This window comes from Lissotriton helveticus (assembly GCF_964261635.1).
Source record: "Lissotriton helveticus chromosome 1_1 unlocalized genomic scaffold, aLisHel1.1 SUPER_1_unloc_91, whole genome shotgun sequence".
Taxonomy (NCBI): Eukaryota; Metazoa; Chordata; class Amphibia; order Caudata; family Salamandridae; genus Lissotriton; species Lissotriton helveticus.
The window spans coordinates 518617-535297 of NW_027611738.1; the positions used below are offsets into that span (position 1 = coordinate 518617).

Sequence of the window (16681 nt, forward strand, 5' to 3'; positions counted from 1 at the left end):
GTAGATTTAAAAGCTTGTTATCGGATGCTTGAATAAAAACATGTTTGGCAAGTAAACTGGACATAGCTGTTTTAAAAGCAGCTAGATTGTGCAATAAAGTATTATTTGTGTCAACCAAAGGCATAGCCCAGGTGGGCGATACGCCTCCTAAATAAGAGATGATGAAAGCTATCTTGGAGGTGTCGGTGGAAAAAACCTGCGGTATACATAAAAAGTGTAACTGGCATTGGCTCATAAAAGTAGTAAAATGACTACTACCACCAGTAAATCGTTCCGGGTTTGCCAAGGGAACTGGGATTGGAGTTACCACGGTGACTTGCAGGTTCTGATCATTGTTAGGGCCTTATGTACTAGGGGAAACAAGCATTTGCAATGCAATAGGGCTCGCATTAGTAAAGTTAGAGGTATTAGTATTGTAAATGACACATTTTTTATTTATGTTTTTGTTTTGAAAATAGCGAAATTAATAACTTTGTCATTTACAATGCCAATAGTGTTAACTTTTGCAAACAGACACCTATAGCATTTGTAATGCAATATGTGTTGTATTTACATGACTTAGATGTATTAATATTAACCTCTTCAGTGCTGCGCGAATTTCGCTGCAGTGCTGAAGGGTCATAAATCACATTGACTCATGACGGAAATGTTCCGTCATCAGCACCGGAGCACCGACGCTGATGACGGAACCGTTCCGTCATGAGCATGGAAGGGGTTAATATTAAAAATAACAGGTGGAGGAATGGAAGGGAATGAATTGCTAGAAGAAAGGACCGACAGGAGGAGAGAAGAAAAATTCAAGAGATGTAAAAGAATGAACCAAAAAGTAAGAAATGGAAGCGAGAGCTAGAAGAGAAGGAATTAAAGAGGAGTAGAGGGGACGGGAGGAATTAAAGGGGAGGGGAGGAGTGCGTGTGCACTGGCTAAACTGTCTACTTTTTTATCCAAATCCCAGACCTGGTTTCAGGGACAGACCAGTGTGTGTTCCTGGGCCTCACAGCAAGGTTTTTGTGAAAGCACAAGGAACTTTTAAGTGCAAACATCACATCAGTAGTTTGGAATCCACTGAGCAATTCCATTTGGAGATGGTAATTACAAACGCGACAGCCAAGTGTTTTAGCCACAGATGTAATGAAAGGGGAAAGGATGTACGCGTGGTATAGCGGCTAGAGGGCGACTTTGGAACCTTGCAACCTGGGTTGAAATCTCAGCTGCAACGATTGACTAATAAATGTGTGATTCTTGACAATTTACTACATTTCTTTGAGACAATGACTGTAAATATGCATACGGTTACGTCATTCTATATATGTCATATGTTATACAATTCTACTTTCAGAGGTGTAACGCCCCTTGATGTGCATGATCTAGTATTGTAACCAACCCCCCACCCACCACATTACACCATGCACGCCGCTGCTCCCAAGGATAGGTTCATGCTGCATTTTACCAATACACAGTGTGGATTTCAAGGGCGTGGCCAGGCACAATACGGTGTGACGTAGACACACAAGTCATACCTGTGGCTATTCACAGGACGCCGGTCGTTCCCCATCCGGGACTTGATTCACACAAATATAGTCCTGCAAAAAAGCTGGAGTAAAGGACATTCATTCCTTGTTGAAAATAATAAAGTTTGAAATGTTCAGCACATGTAAACAATTAAACGCAACGTGTGCTGAGCAAGATGTATGTCTGAAAGTATAGGATTTGTGTAAACTGCCATACGTACTTCTGTTGCTGTTTGAGTATTGAACATACCCAGGCCAAAGGGGGTTATCGGATCGCGCTGTTCTATTCAAGTTTGTGTATTGGCAACATGTGCAAATCTAGTCAACTCATGTAAAGAAGTGTACATCTGTACATATTTCTTGTGAATACTCCGAACTGCCAGGCGTCTGGGAGCTTAGAAACAGATTGAGCGCAGCATTAAGCGCTAGATTAAAATGAATCCACGGAACACAGGAGAAAAATGCGAACAAGTTAGTGTAGGTGAAATGGACGTGGCCACTCTGCCCTCATTACTCAGTGTCATGGCCACACAGAGACCAATTACTGCAGCCCTTAAACAGCGTCAGCAAGGAGAGAAAAAAAATGTGTTTTGCTAATGCTCAGCATCAGGAAACAAGGATAATACTGCAATAAATGGTAAACATTCCAACAACAAGAAAGAACGCACTATGAAGGCACTTCCATAGTCAGGTGAAGGCACCTCCACGGGCAGGGGGTTGTTCGGAGGGGGAAGGGGGGGGTGCCTACAGGAGAGAGACCTTGGTAGCATGCAGGGGCCTTTCATCATCTGGAGGTATTTTGGGTTGGGGGCAGGGAGGCGGGCACTGTGAGAACAGGGAGGGGGTCGGGCGAGGTCTGTTCCAAGAGGGGACAAGAAAAACAAGCAATGTCCTGAGCAAATGGTGGAGGCCTGAAACAGTGGAGTGGGAGAGGTGAGGGGGAGTCACAGGGAGATTAAGGGACAGAAGGCAAGCAGATAAAGCGACAGGGGCACGTGAAGTGCAGGCGGGGGTGGGGGGGGGCAGAGCCTTTGAAGAGCCAGAGTCACGGCCATGAATAAGTGAAGTGAATAATTAGGGGAGGAGAACTGGCAGGCTGATAGGCAGAAGGCTCAGGCAAGCTCGTGCACGAGGAGCTTGTCACGTAATTCTATTTCTCGTGAGCTGTTAGGAATCCGGCTTGAAGAGAGCCAATCAGCTGCCTCAATAGAGCCTTTGGGGAAAGAAGCAGATCAGCGACATAAGGGCTCACAACCCTGTTTTCTATTTCTGCGAAATAGAAAAGGGGCGAGCCCTAAAAACAGATGAGGGACCAAATTTACCGGGAGCAATGATAGGTTTGTTTTCTCCTGGTTGTGAGTCTCCCCAATTAGTAAATTCTCTTTGGGTTCTATCCAGCTCTTGTCTAAGGGCCTGGTTTTCCTACCTTAGTTCCTGCATTTCTTCGGTTAGCTTCCATACTAAAAGGGTTAACTGAGACAAATCCATGTTGTCCTGTAGTGTAGTTCCTATATTCCCAATAGGCTCTGCTCATTGGAATAATATATCCTATAGATTTAACGTAGGACTGAGGTCAACTAGGCCTCTATCGAATATACTAAACTTAATTGTGTGTGTGCCAGCGAACTCAGAGGTCACTAGAAACTTTCTCGAATACACAAGAAGGGATTAGTTTCTGACAACCGCATAAACATGACAACTTTGTTTCCCAAGAATAAGAATATATCTCTTAGAGTCGCGGAAACAATAGATAAGTATTTCACTCAGTCAATCGTGCATGCTTAGTTTCTACAGAGTTGCAGAGAAATAGAGAGACAGGCTTTTTCAATAAAAGGTTTATTGAACAGTCTTCTTTCTCATGCAAGAGAAGTGAACTGCTACAATCGTTAAGCAGACTTCAAAGTATAATGTGTACAGCGTAAATAGTAATATACAATAATACTGTAAGAGCATTATATGGTTTCTAAGCCATATAAAAATACATACATAAATACACAGGCTAAAATACTCCCTGGTGCTTCTAAAATACGCCTACCCCAATGTACCTAACCTAAGTCTAGTACGCTTGAAGAAGTAGGTATTGTGTAGCATAGGTTTTAGTTTTCTTTGCCAAGACTCTACCAAAGGTTCCTCTAGGTTCTAATCAGCTCCATACCTTGGTTAGAATGAAGGATGTCTGGTATCTCAGCCTCGGGACTCGATTTCCCAACATCCCGCAAGGGGAGCCAGAAACACTGGAGCTGGATTCTCATCAGGAGCAGGGCAGCTTCCTGATCAGTGCGTCAGCTGGAGAGTCGGCGTCCTTCGGCACTTGCTGTAGCGAGCTGCGTCGGGCAAGTAGATAGACGAACAGCTCCAAACCACCGTAGTTTGCCACAGCAAGTGAAGGTATATTTATACCTTGAAGGTGTTTAGGAATGCCATAGTTTGACGTAAAGTCGGGCATATGAACGTCATAATGAACCCCTGGGGAATAGTTGTTCATTGTAAGTAACTGAGTTCTTAGAGAAATCAATATTCAAGCAAATCGTTGTGACGTTTGGTACGGGTGGAAGTAGCCATGCCTGTATTTGAGTAGCATGGGCTTTGCCTAAATAAGGGCTTTATTTCTATGCCTATATAAGGGCAATGTGAATTGTACCTATATAAGGTCATGACTCAGGAAAATTCACTCAGGGCCTAAAACACCACACAACACCCACTCCACTTTCTTAAGTACGACAATACTAAGTTCTAAACAAATAAAAACATATCTAAACATGATATGTTAAAAACCCACCCAAAATACATAAAAAATGCATTAGAATTGGTTGTACACAAAAAAAAGCATTTGTGCTGTACGCATTTGAAGCAATGTTTCATTCAAAGCAGATCATTTGATACTTGAAAATGCTACCCGAATGAATCACAAAAATACATTTATGAAATGGCTCTTAAATACAGAAGAAAAAGTCGAGACCAAATATTGTCTTACTTGGAAGATTTTTCAAAGAATTCTGGTTCTCTATGAATAGTTCTACTTTAAGCAGATTACTTTGTGCCAAAAAATGAAAAATTACAAATTTGGAAAAACAAAAATTAATCATAGAAAAAAGAGTTCCAAAGTTAGAAACTTTGTTTTGAAAAAATTAAAAATGAAGGTCGAATTCAGAGTCTCTCAGACACTGTGTGCCAAATCAAAAGTCAGTGTTATTGTTTGGGGAAACATCAAGTCTTCTAAGTCTGTAAAGAATTTGTCTACCATTGTAGGTGAAAGTTGGATTACCTCGTTAAGTAGATCAATCGCACATAGATGTGAAGCATCGCCGTCCGCGTTGGTAGCATTAGCTATGTTTGAATTTGAAGGAACCTGTGTGCCGCTTTCGTCTCGTACCTCAGCAGTAGCATGGTGCATCTGTGAGATCTCAATGAATGCTGTCATCAGGATTGGTAGTTCGGACTGGACTGTTCCCATGAGGCACAGGGTCATAGCTGATCTGCATATAGCCAGTGTCTAACCCAGGGTGGTGTGGAGTGCAAAAAAACGATGGATTTAGGCCCAGATCCTTGTACTGGGGTGAATGTATGACATTGTTCTACATTCTGTCCATCAACTGTGTTTTTTGCAATTTTCACCCCGAGTGGGCTGGGTATGCTCAGACGTGAGTCCCAGGCTCTCCACACCACTGGAGTCAAGCTATCCAGGCTGATGAAGGCTGATAGCCAGAAACCGGTCCTTGGATGCTTGATTCCGGTCTGGGAAAGACATGGCTTGGTAGTTCGGACTGGACTGTTCCCATAAGGCACAGAGTCAGAGCTGATTTGCATATTGCCAGTGTCTAACCCAGGGTGGTGTGGAGTGCAAAAAAACGATGGATTTAGGCCCAGATCCTTGTACTGGGGTGAATGTATGACATTGTTCTACATTCTGTCCATCAACTGTGTTTTTTGCAATTTTCACCCCGAGTGGGCTGGGTATGCTCAGACGTGAGTCCCAGGCTCTCCACACCACTGGAGTCAAGCTATCCAGGCTGATGATGGCTGATAGCCAGAAACCGGTCCTTGGATGCTTGATTCCGGTCTGGGAAAGACATGGCTTGGTAGTTCGGACTGGACTGTTCCCATGAGGCACAGGGTCAGAGCTGATTTGCATATAGCCAGTGTCTAACCCAGGGTGGTGTGGAGTGCAAAAAAACGATGGATTTAGGCCCAGATCCTTGTACTGGGGTGAATGTATGACATTGTTCTACATTCTGTCCATCAACTGTGTTTTTTGCAATTTTCACCCCGAGTGGGCTGGGTATGCTCAGACGTGAGTCCCAGGCTCTCCACACCACTGGAGTCAAGCTATCCAGGCTGATGAAGGCTGATAGCCAGAAACCGGTCCTTGGATGCTTGATTCCGGTCTGGGAAAGACATGGCTTGGTAGTTCGGACTGGACTGTTCCCAAGAGGCACAGGGTCAGAGCTGATTTGCATATAGCCAGTGTCTAACCCAGGGTGGTGTGGAGTGCAAAAAACGATGGATTTAGGCCCAGATCCTTGTACTGGGGTGAATGTATTACATTGTTCTACATTCTGTCCATCAACTGTGTTTTTTGCAGTCATCAGGATTGGTAGCCGTTGGGGACAACACAGTGCATGAGCCGTTACTGGTCCAAGCAAAATATCAGCATCCGTTGGCAGGACTAATGGGAGCTAGAGACAGATGTCTAACACGCATTTTTCTCCGCATAGCAGGTATCGTAGAACAAGTAAGATGCAATCTTGCCAGATTGGTCTAAATGACATAAACCATGTAGTATTCAATTCTTTTAAACGAGTTAATCCCAAAATTTGGACTATGCGCTCACAACACTTCATCACCAGTAGAGTGTTCTCCACAGTGAACTGGGTATCGCTGGTTATTTGGATTGCCATATCGGAGCAGTAGCAGCAAAAATAGTATCCCTGCTGCGAGTCCCAGAACGAGAGGCAGTCCGCCAAACACAGAGTGCACGAAGTTTGGAAATATGCCTAGGACTGCTTCAAAAGGTGCTAACAGTCCCGAAAAAAACTGTCTTAAATACTTGTACAATACCGCTCGTATCAGACATGTTTAAGATACGACTTAACATTTCTGAGAACTGTATAGGGCAATTTGTTGTTAAAAGGGCATGTATCTCTGCAGAAGTCCTTGCGACTTGTAGATCATACGTCTCTTTGGCCGAGGTCAATGACACCGTTTTTTGCAAAAGAATGGCTTTCATTCTGCTTAAAGTATCAATTCGTATAGAAGAGATGTTCAGTGAAGGCCAAAGTTGTGACTCCCAGTCTGTCTTGGTTTTTGGAAACAATACTTGCATACAGCAAGTGACCCTGGCTGACACAGTTACGAGATAGGGCAAACCTGGCAACATGCCACAGCAGCTGTGATCATTCAACATGAGGTAACTTCCATTAGAAAGCTGTCCAAAAATTGGATCAATCACTGCAGCTGGTGAACCTTGCAGGTGGCAGGATAAGTTGTTAGAGGAACCATTGCAGGCCCTGTGTAAATTAATACCCTGGCAAAGGAGAGAACCGCTTAGTGCGTTTTCACAATTTTTACCACTAAGAAACACTTATTTCCCCCCACTCCAACATCTGTGTGTATATGGTAAGTACCAGGATGTCTTGATGTATTCTTTACCCAACCTTTCATATGTGCCTGCTGGTATATGTTTTAAGCAATACTGAAAATGGAAAATTGTAATAGGCAGAGTGATTGTTCAGTGTATTATCCATTCTGTGGCTGGTCTTTCAGCGACAGTTAATGGCAATCTTTCCAGTTTTTCAATGCGCAGCCCCATATAGTCTGCTCCCCTCTGTGCCAGATTGATCTATCAGTGAGATTAAATTCTGAAAACAGTGACGTGGTGTTGATTAGGCGCCAAGGCACATAGCCTGAATGTAGGTTTTGTAACGTCCAGCCTCATAGCATTATAGAACGTAGTTGCGACTGACCATGTTGCAACACGACCAAGTCCTGTTCTATTATGTCTATGGCAGAGGATGCTATGCTGTCCAAAGAATATATCCTGGATGACAGAGCCGTTAACCCATTGTCAACTACAGAGAGAGATTTCTCTAAATTAATACGATCAATTTCTCGTATTCGTTCTGCAGTCTCTGCTTGTGTAATCTTCCATGCTTCATTATACAATGCATAGATACCGGCATATATAAAACGTTTATGACGCGGTTTAGTAGGTACTTGTAAGGAGTCCCTCAGATCAGCACCATCTTTAAGTAAAGAGAAGTGTTGTTTTACTTCCTTTAGTGTAGATTTGTGTAGCCACTCAAGGCACAGTTTCCCTACACTGTATGATGTTACTATTCCTGGATGCTGTCTCTGAACATATCTTGGATCTGGCCTAGTGAATGTGATCCCTTGTGTCTTTTTCAGAGATCTATCTTGACAGGTGTTTGTGTCTGTGGGCCAGATTAACCATTTTTTCCAATCAGGATCTGTTCTGTTGTGAAGCAAAATAGTATGTACGTCGACCTCCCCCACTGTAGTGTTGTTCCTATCAGGTGTAGGTGTAGGTATGGATTATTTGTTCAAGTTTTTTATCTTGGCTAACAAAAGACAAGACGTCTGCTGGACAGTGTCATTCAAAAACATTATTTCCTCTGGGATGATGCAGGCTCTAAATAAGGCTTCCAATCCCTGCACTTGCCAGTCTTTTGTGCCCCAGACAGTTTTCGTCTTAATGTTGTCTTTCCAAAAGTCAAAATCTAGTGAAGACAGGTGAGCATAAAAGGCCGCAGAATAAATTTGCTTGGTATATTTCAACATACTTTTCATTCCTGTCTTATTAACATTTTTAAAGTAAAATGATTCTGGATTTGAAACATTAAAACCTGAAAAGTATGGAAATTTGCCATAAAATGTTTTTGAGCTACCCTTTGGTGGCGTAGGACAATGTTCCTATTGGTTATAAGTTAATACATTGTAGGATTTGCAGATTTATGCAAGAAATGATGACCATAGTGATTATAACAATACATTTGCTCATAATCCGATGAACCTACTAAATATTCACGATTTGTGAATTTTGCAGACATTTCTACATCTGACATCATATTATTAACAGTCTCGAAGTCCCAATCATCAGAAAAGGTACTAGATGAAACAAAGTCACTCAAGGAAATCTTGAAATGGTGTGGAATCTTCAACAGCTCCGACGGGCCAAAAATGTCATAATCAGTTCTGTTCCAAGCTTGTAACTCCTAAAAGCCACCTAGATGATCCCGGTAAGGTGGGCCATGGAGACGGGGTAGCAAAGTCTCAGATGAATACCGACTCTGATACCGACACAGGCAATCAGCTTTCCGCTAAAAATCCATGTAGCCTAGTCCCTATCTCTGAAGACCTCGCACAGGGCCCTCACCACCTACAGAAGGAGGACTCATCTGTTGGAGCACCCTTAGCAGTATTATCAGCGGAAATCAAAAACAGGTTTGAAATATCAGAGTCGAATCAATGGGAGATAAAGAAGGCCTGTGAGGTAATGGAAAGAAAGATAGATGACCTCAGTAGCGGAACTACAGCATTAGAGGAGGAGGTCATAGAGCTTAGGGAAACTGTACAGGCAAACTGTGCAGAAATAGACAAACTAAAGACTGCAGAGAGAGAGAATTTGGACAGGATCGAAAGGTTAGAAAATTTCCAGAGACAAAATAATTTGAAAATCCTGAAAGTACCTGGAAGCAGAGAGGGTGGTGATATTAAATCATATGTAGTAAAACTGATTAAGAATAAGCTTCAGATGGAGGAGTCAGAAGAGGACAAAGCAAAAGACATACAAACAGGTCTAAACACAGGAAAATTGTAATTAATTTTCTAATGTATTCTCTGAAAGAGAAAATACTGTCAAAAACCCTGGGGATTAAATTTATTGAGGTGGATGGTGCTAGATACGAGATTAGATCAGATGTTTCTGCTACCACCTCTAATAATTCATGAAAGGGGGTGGTGATGGACAGAGCATCTGAATTAAGCAGAACACTCATACCCCGTCAAAAGATCAGGGCTTGATCCATCACCGTTTTTTAGCTCACTGCACCATCCCAGTTCAGAACCTGGCTATATGCAAATTAGTCGGTCCCTGGCCCAGTGCATCATGGGAACAGGGCAGACCAAACTACCAAGCCAATTCTTTACTGGAAAGGAAACAAGCTTCCGGGGACCGGTTTCTGGCATTGCAGCCGTCTTCGGCCCGGCTGGCTTGAATCCTGATGGTGCAGTGAGCAAGGGACTCACATCTGAGCATACCCTGCCACTCCTATAGTGGCCAAAACGATTCATGAAAGGGGGTGGTGATGTACAGAGCATCTGAATTAAGCAGAACACTCATACCCCGTCAAAAGATCAGGGCTCGATCCATCACCGTTTTTTAGCTCACTGCACCAAGATCTATCACCGTTTTTTAGCTCACTGCACCAAAAGCTAAAAAACGGTGATGGACCACCTCTAATAGGCAGTGGAAGATGGGACAAAGGATCGATAGGCTAAAGAGTTTAGGAGCCTCTGTACAGCTGAGATTTTCAGCTTTTTTAAAGGTTATGTTAAATAACAAGATGCACATCTTCCATTCTGTAGAAACGTTGGACGATTTTATTAAAAACTTACAACCAGGGGGCTAGACCTCTCTCCTGAATTGTATCGCATTATTACTACACTACTACATTATTACTACACTATTGGGATAGGGCGTAAAATCCTTTGATCTTATCCTAAGGGTATGAATTTTTCAAGCTTAATAAAAAGGTAATGGCAAAATGCATTTAGATATAATTTTTTACACCTTATATCTACTTTCAAATATCAGGTCCGCTCTGGGGGGACACCCATATGGCCTTGGTTCATGAAGAAATAGGGGAGGGTTTCCCATGGGGAGTGGGGTATTGGGAGAGCACAGGATGGGGAGCTGTGGGGTAAAAGACAAAAAAAAGATCCTCTATTGCCTCTATAAAGTTTTTAGTATTGATTAGGTGTTTGGAATTTTGGTGCTGGTTCTTTGACCCCCAAGAAAGATGGGTGAGAAGGGAGGGAAAACAATACAAATTAAAATCCTGTCCTGGAATGTCAATGGTCTTAGAGTACAAGCGAGGCAGGACAAAATTCTACAGTACCTGAAGGATTGTTCCGCCCAGATCATCATTGTGCAGGAAACCCACCTATCAAAGGAGGAGGCCTTGGATCTTTTTAGGGCCCAAAACTGGATCTCTCAGGTAGCTTGCACATCCCATACGACTGTAACAAAGGGGGTGGTGATTCTAGTAAAGAGAGGGGCACAGGTGGTTCTTGGGGCACAGATTTCTGACAAAGCTGGAAGGTGGCTAATCGTTGTATTCTAAGTCAAGTTACATATTTATGAATTAAATCATCATATCATTATGTACCCTATTTTGATACTATTAGTAATGTGCCAGACAGACCAGAATACAATTAGAAACGGATCACTTAGTAACATTAGTTAGGGGCTTTTTAAGCCAGAACTTATCTGTAGTGTTCTGTGGTATCGAAAGGAATTAGTCCACTATATAGACATGATATAGTTAAAGAGCACTGCATTCAAATGTAAGATGCTCATATTGAAACCAAAATAAAGGAATCTTATTGGAGCATGACTATATTTTCTTTTTTCATGAAAAAAGCGATTTTAAATAAACAGGACATGTTCATGGACTCGATGTAATTTTAGAGCACTTGGGGTACAGTCTTTGCTGCAATCTACACAAAAACACATGGCGTTCCATCTATGGCAGTGATACCAGACGTCCTGAAACAGATTCAAAATGAATACGGACCAGAACCTGCCTTATATCTTGGTATGAAATTACTAAAAGATTTCAAACAGGTCTCGGCTATATTATTAGCTAAAATTAAAGGTGAAGCAGTATTCATGGCAATCTGCCAAAAACTAAAATAACTTGATATTACTGAGCAACCATATGAACTTGTAAGATTCATTTAAAAAATCCTATGAAGATTTAGGCAGAGACAGTTTGGGTGGTAAACCAGTAAAACCTGAACTGACTGAAAATCATGAAAAAGTCTTTATTAAAAATAATCTCACTACTCCTAAAAAGAAGTGGGAAAACACTAAACAGACACTTCCTAAAGAGAAGCGTTCTCAGTCCAGAGGTAGGTCTCCTCAAAAGGAGCCCTCTGAAAAGAGGTATAACCTCATGAATAGGGATAATTTGAGAAAACCTGATAGATATCAAGATACTGATACACGTTCCTCTCGTACCTTTTCAGACTTCCTCACAGAAATCGGAAAGAAAGAAGAGGACGGTCAGAACACAAGGCTAGAACGCGTGAAGTCCAAAGACGATCAACATGTTCAGAAAAATAAAACTCAATTCACCAAAAAGAAGGTAGCAGGTCTAAAAATCAGACATGCCGAGGATCTTGAGGACACCACTCAAGAACGGGGAGTGGGCTCAGACAATGCTAGACAGCGCAGCAGAAGTCACCAGAGCTCGCAAGATCCTGAAGGATCATCTGGAGACAGTGGACTTGAATGAGTACATTCAAGTTGAAACTGCTGACACTAGGGTTAGTGTACCCCATAAGTTATATGAAATAACGCTCCGGATGGAGGGGGACATAACTAGGAAAATAAAAGCACTCTTTTGGGAGAAGCTATCTAAGGGTTATGACATTCTTCTAGCTGAAAAAGACTGGCCACCTGAATTTGTCAGAGAGTGCCCACATGGCGAAGAGATCATTAAGCCAGCCTTCTCAAATCATATTCTAATACATAAAAAATACACATATGCCAGAAAATGGGCTGTCGCCCAGACTCCAGCATTATATAAAAATCATGTAAGGTGATTTTAACCCATTCCCTCTTCATGTCTGATAGTGATTGCCAATCTTCTGATTGGCTTCCAGTTGCGCCATCACTGTCGAGGCCCACTACTGTTTAGTCCTCACCATAACTCAAAACCTGGCCTTCCATTGCCTGGTTGGGAGTGTCTAGTTTGGGTGAATAAAATACACCCTCACTTGGAATGTGACCACTCAAATATAGTGGTGTGTAATCCAAATTTGAGGGGGACAGACCAAATCTTACCCACCAAAAATAAGTCCCACGGGGTTTAGCCGTGCAAAGAACTGTATACAAAAAGGAGGGACTTTCGGGCTTTTTCCACTCACAAGGGAGTGGGAGGTCCAGCATAAACGGGAGCCCCGTCACAGTATCCAAGAAGTAGAGTTATGCCGGTCCTCTAATGGCAAAATCACAGATGGGCTTCCTAAAAAGGGGCACTTTACTGATGATCTTTTATCCAAAAGCCGTATGGTGAAGTGCAGGTGTGGGGCCAGAATTGTGTAGATGGACAGTGGAGAGTTAAAATAGGATTGGGAGTATCTATCAAAAATTGGTGTTTATTCCCTGTGTGTTAGCTTCTTTATTTGTCTGAATGCAGAGAACTGTTTTCTGAAGGCCAGTATTAAGGGCTAAATAAAATAACTGGACCCTGCTGTAGCGCCCGGAAGCACCTAGATATGGTTGTGTAGGTGTGACAAGAAGCACCTAACCCTCTGAAACTTTGTCTCTTTTAAATACCCAAGAAATTATTGGCATACATTCCTGTACCATGTAGAAGCGATACAAAGCTTACCTTCGAGGGCCCCTTGGAATGACTGAAGGCATGACTGACATAAGTGTACATTGAATGTGTGAATGAGTGTGCCGTACGGCAGAAAAGAACCGACTATAGTATCAAGCCTCTTGGGAGGACTTTCGATTTGCTTTTATCACAGTTTATCCCTTAAGCCTTATCGCCTGCTTCTGAGGGCGTTAACAAACAAGAATAACGCCCTGCAAAGGATGTTAACTGCTGTTAAGTGAAAGAGCCAAAGGCGAGGGAATGCAACGAGGGGACAGACAATTAACAACTGTTAATGCCAGACGGCATGTTAAAAACAAGTTTATATCCTCTCTCCCTCATCATACCACACCCAGATAGGCACACTCTTACTTTCCGGTCGATGTCCATACTTCTCACTCTCACAAGGCCTATAATGCAGACAAATTACAGTATTAGTTGTAGCATTCTAAGCATGCTGATTGGTTGAGCCGATCTCTTCACAGTGATGGCTGAAGAGCACGTGCTGATTGGTTGAGCCGATCTCTTCCCAGTAATGGTGATTGCTGAAGAGTGCGTGCACTGTGATCATGCTTCTACGTGCAGGAGAATCGGGGATGAGTTATCAAGTGAAGTACAGGTGTTATTTCAGCTACGTTTTCATTATATAAAATGAAAATATAATTATGTAAAAAGAAGTATATTTGGGGTTTAAAAAGGGCAAGCCTGTCTCTGTATCGCCAAGGAAATGGAGGCTGAGATGTGGGGGAGGGGAGACTTCACGACCTATGTCTAACACAGCGCCTCTTCGGAGCACTTGGCACCTTGTAACCCGACTCAGCTTCATGGGTAGAGGGGTGCATGCCTCAGTGTTAGTCAGGGTTTGGATAATTCTGTCCCCTACTCACTGCCTTCCAAAGGTGAGCTCTGTCACTGCCGGGGGTCTCTCTTGCCCAGGCGCTCTCAGTCCATTGAGTTATTTCAGTAGCCAGAGCATATTTCTACCACATGTAGCGTTCTGTGGTTTTTTCGGAGTCTAGGCGCCAGTCACGGGAGAGGAATGAGTAACTGAACTGTCCGTTGGGGCGAAGACCTGGAACGTTCAGTCGGCGAGAAAAGAGATAAGCCAGTTGAGTGCCGGCCTGGTAACACCCAAAGATCGTAAGGCTTTCACTAACACGGTGTCAGACACCGTGTCGAAAGCTGCTCTCAAATCAAGTAATATGAGGGCCATGTGTCTCAAGAATCTAAACGGTGTTGCAGCCTTTCCGTAACTCCAAGAAGGGTAGTTTCAGTTGAAAAGCTGTCTCTAAAGCCTGACTGAGATGAGTGTAAAAAATGTTGTGACTCGACAAACTGAGATAGCTGTGAATTAATGTGTCTTTCTGGGATTTTCAAGAAGGCCAGGAGCAATGAAATAAAAAACAAAGACACACAATTGATGGACGGAATGCAGAACAAATCAAAACATTCACCCCCAGTCAAGAGATCTGGGATAAATCCATCATTCTTTTGCTCACCATGCCACCCCAGTTTAGACCTGGCCATATGCAAATCAGTCTTGACCCTGTGCCTCATGGGAACAGTCCAGTCTGAACTGCCAAGCCAGGTCCTCCCTGGACCGGAAACCAGCATCCTAGGACCGGTTTTGGACTTTCAACCCCCATTAGCCAGGATAGCTTGATTCCAGTGGCACATTGAGCCTGGGACCCACGTCTAGGCATACTACCGGCGCACTTAGGGCGAGAAAGCAAAAGACACACAATTGATGGACGGAATTCAGAACGGGACTGTTCCCATTGGGTGCAGGGTCAAGACTGATTTGCATATAGCTGGATCTAAACTGGAATGGGATGGTGAGCAAAAAAAAACGATGGATTTAGGCATAGATCGCTGTACTGGGGTGAATGTAAGACATTGTTATGCATTCTGTCCATCAATTGTTCTTTTTGCATTTGTCACCCCAAGTGGGGCGGGTATGCCCAAACATTGGTCCCTTGCTCTCCATGCCACTGGAGTCAAGCTATCCTGGCTGATGGATGCTTGTTTCCAGTACAGGGAAGACCGACCTGGCAGTTCGGGCTGGACTGTTCCCATTGGTTGCAGGGTCAAGACAAATTTACATATGGCTGGGTCCAAACAGGAATGGCATAGTGATTAAAAAAACAATAGATTTAGGGCCAGATCGCTGTACTGGGGTGAATGTATGACATTGTTGTGCATTCTGTCCATCAATTGTTCTTTTTGCATTTGTCACCCCGAGTGTGACGGGTATACCGAGACGTGGGTCCCGTGCTTTCCATGCCACTGGAGTCAAGCTATCCTGGCTGATGAGGGCTGAAAGCTCGACACCGGTCCTAGGATGCTTGTTTCCATTCCAGGAAGGACCTGTCCTGGCAGTTCGGGCTGGACTTTTCCCATTGGAAGCAGGGTCAAGACTGATTTGCATATTGCTGTTTCCAAGCTGGAATGGCATGGTGAGCAAAAAAACTATGGATTTAGGCCCAGATCGTTGTACTATTTTAAATGTATGATATTGTTCTGCATTATGTCCATGAATTGTTTTTCCATTTGTCACCCGAGTGGGACAGGTATGCCCAGACGTGGGTCCCGTGCTCTCCATGCCTTTGAAGTCAAGCTATCCTGGCTGAGGAGGGTTGAAAGCCCGACACCGGTCCTAGGATGCTTGATTCCATTCCAGGGAGTATTTGATATTTGATATTTATTGGGGTTTATATAGCGCGACTATCGCTCCGGAAGTACCTGGCCTGGCAGTTCGGGCTGGACTGTTCCCATTGGGTGCAGGGTCAAGACTGATTTCCATATGGCCGGGTCCAAACTGGATTGGGATAGTGAGGAAAAAACAATGGATTTAGGCCCAGATCGCTGTACTGGGGTGAATATATGACATTGTTCTGCATTCTGTCCATCCATTGTTCTTTTTGCGTTGAGCAATGAAATAGGCCGGTAGTTAGCCTTCTTCAGAAGAGGAAGCACCATTGCATGTTTCCACTCTGGGGGAACCATTGCCTCCTGTAAGGTGGCATTCAAGAGTTCCATGATTATTGTGAGTGAAAGCGACTCAAGCTGCTGGAGCACCTAGATCGGAAGAGGGTCACAGGGTGAGCCAGATTTAATACTGGCTATGAGTCGTATAAGGGAGTTCATATCTAATGGAGCCCACATTTCCAGTTTATTCGTGGATTCAGCGATCCTGTTGTCACTGTGAGAGATAGTTCTGGCTGCTTGAGGGGATGTAGGTGCTTGCTGAAGGGGGGTACCTGGTTTTATGCCCTTCATTTCAGAGTATATTTTCTCCACTTTATGGAGGAAGAATTTCTCTACGTCTTCACATTGTAAACCATTCAGGTAAGGGGGAGTAGATTGAGTTTCAGATCCAGAAAGTTCTTTGACCATTTTAAATAATGTCTTGGAACAATTCAGCGCACTAGAGATGGTCGAGGAGACATATTCAGCACGAGCTGACTTACAGAGAGTGTGGTATTCTCTTTTTTCCCTTTTATATGCGAGTTTGGTGTCCGGCGCATAGTTCCTCCTTCAGCT

At 43.3% G+C, this 16681-nt stretch overlaps 1 protein-coding gene across 2 annotated transcripts in view; it reads left to right on the plus strand.

The window, feature by feature from the left end:
• The window catches only part of LOC144806636 (uncharacterized), a 67686-nt gene that overhangs the window by 25675 nt on the left and 25330 nt on the right, over window positions 1–16681 (plus strand). The gene's annotated exons all lie outside the window — the stretch shown is intronic.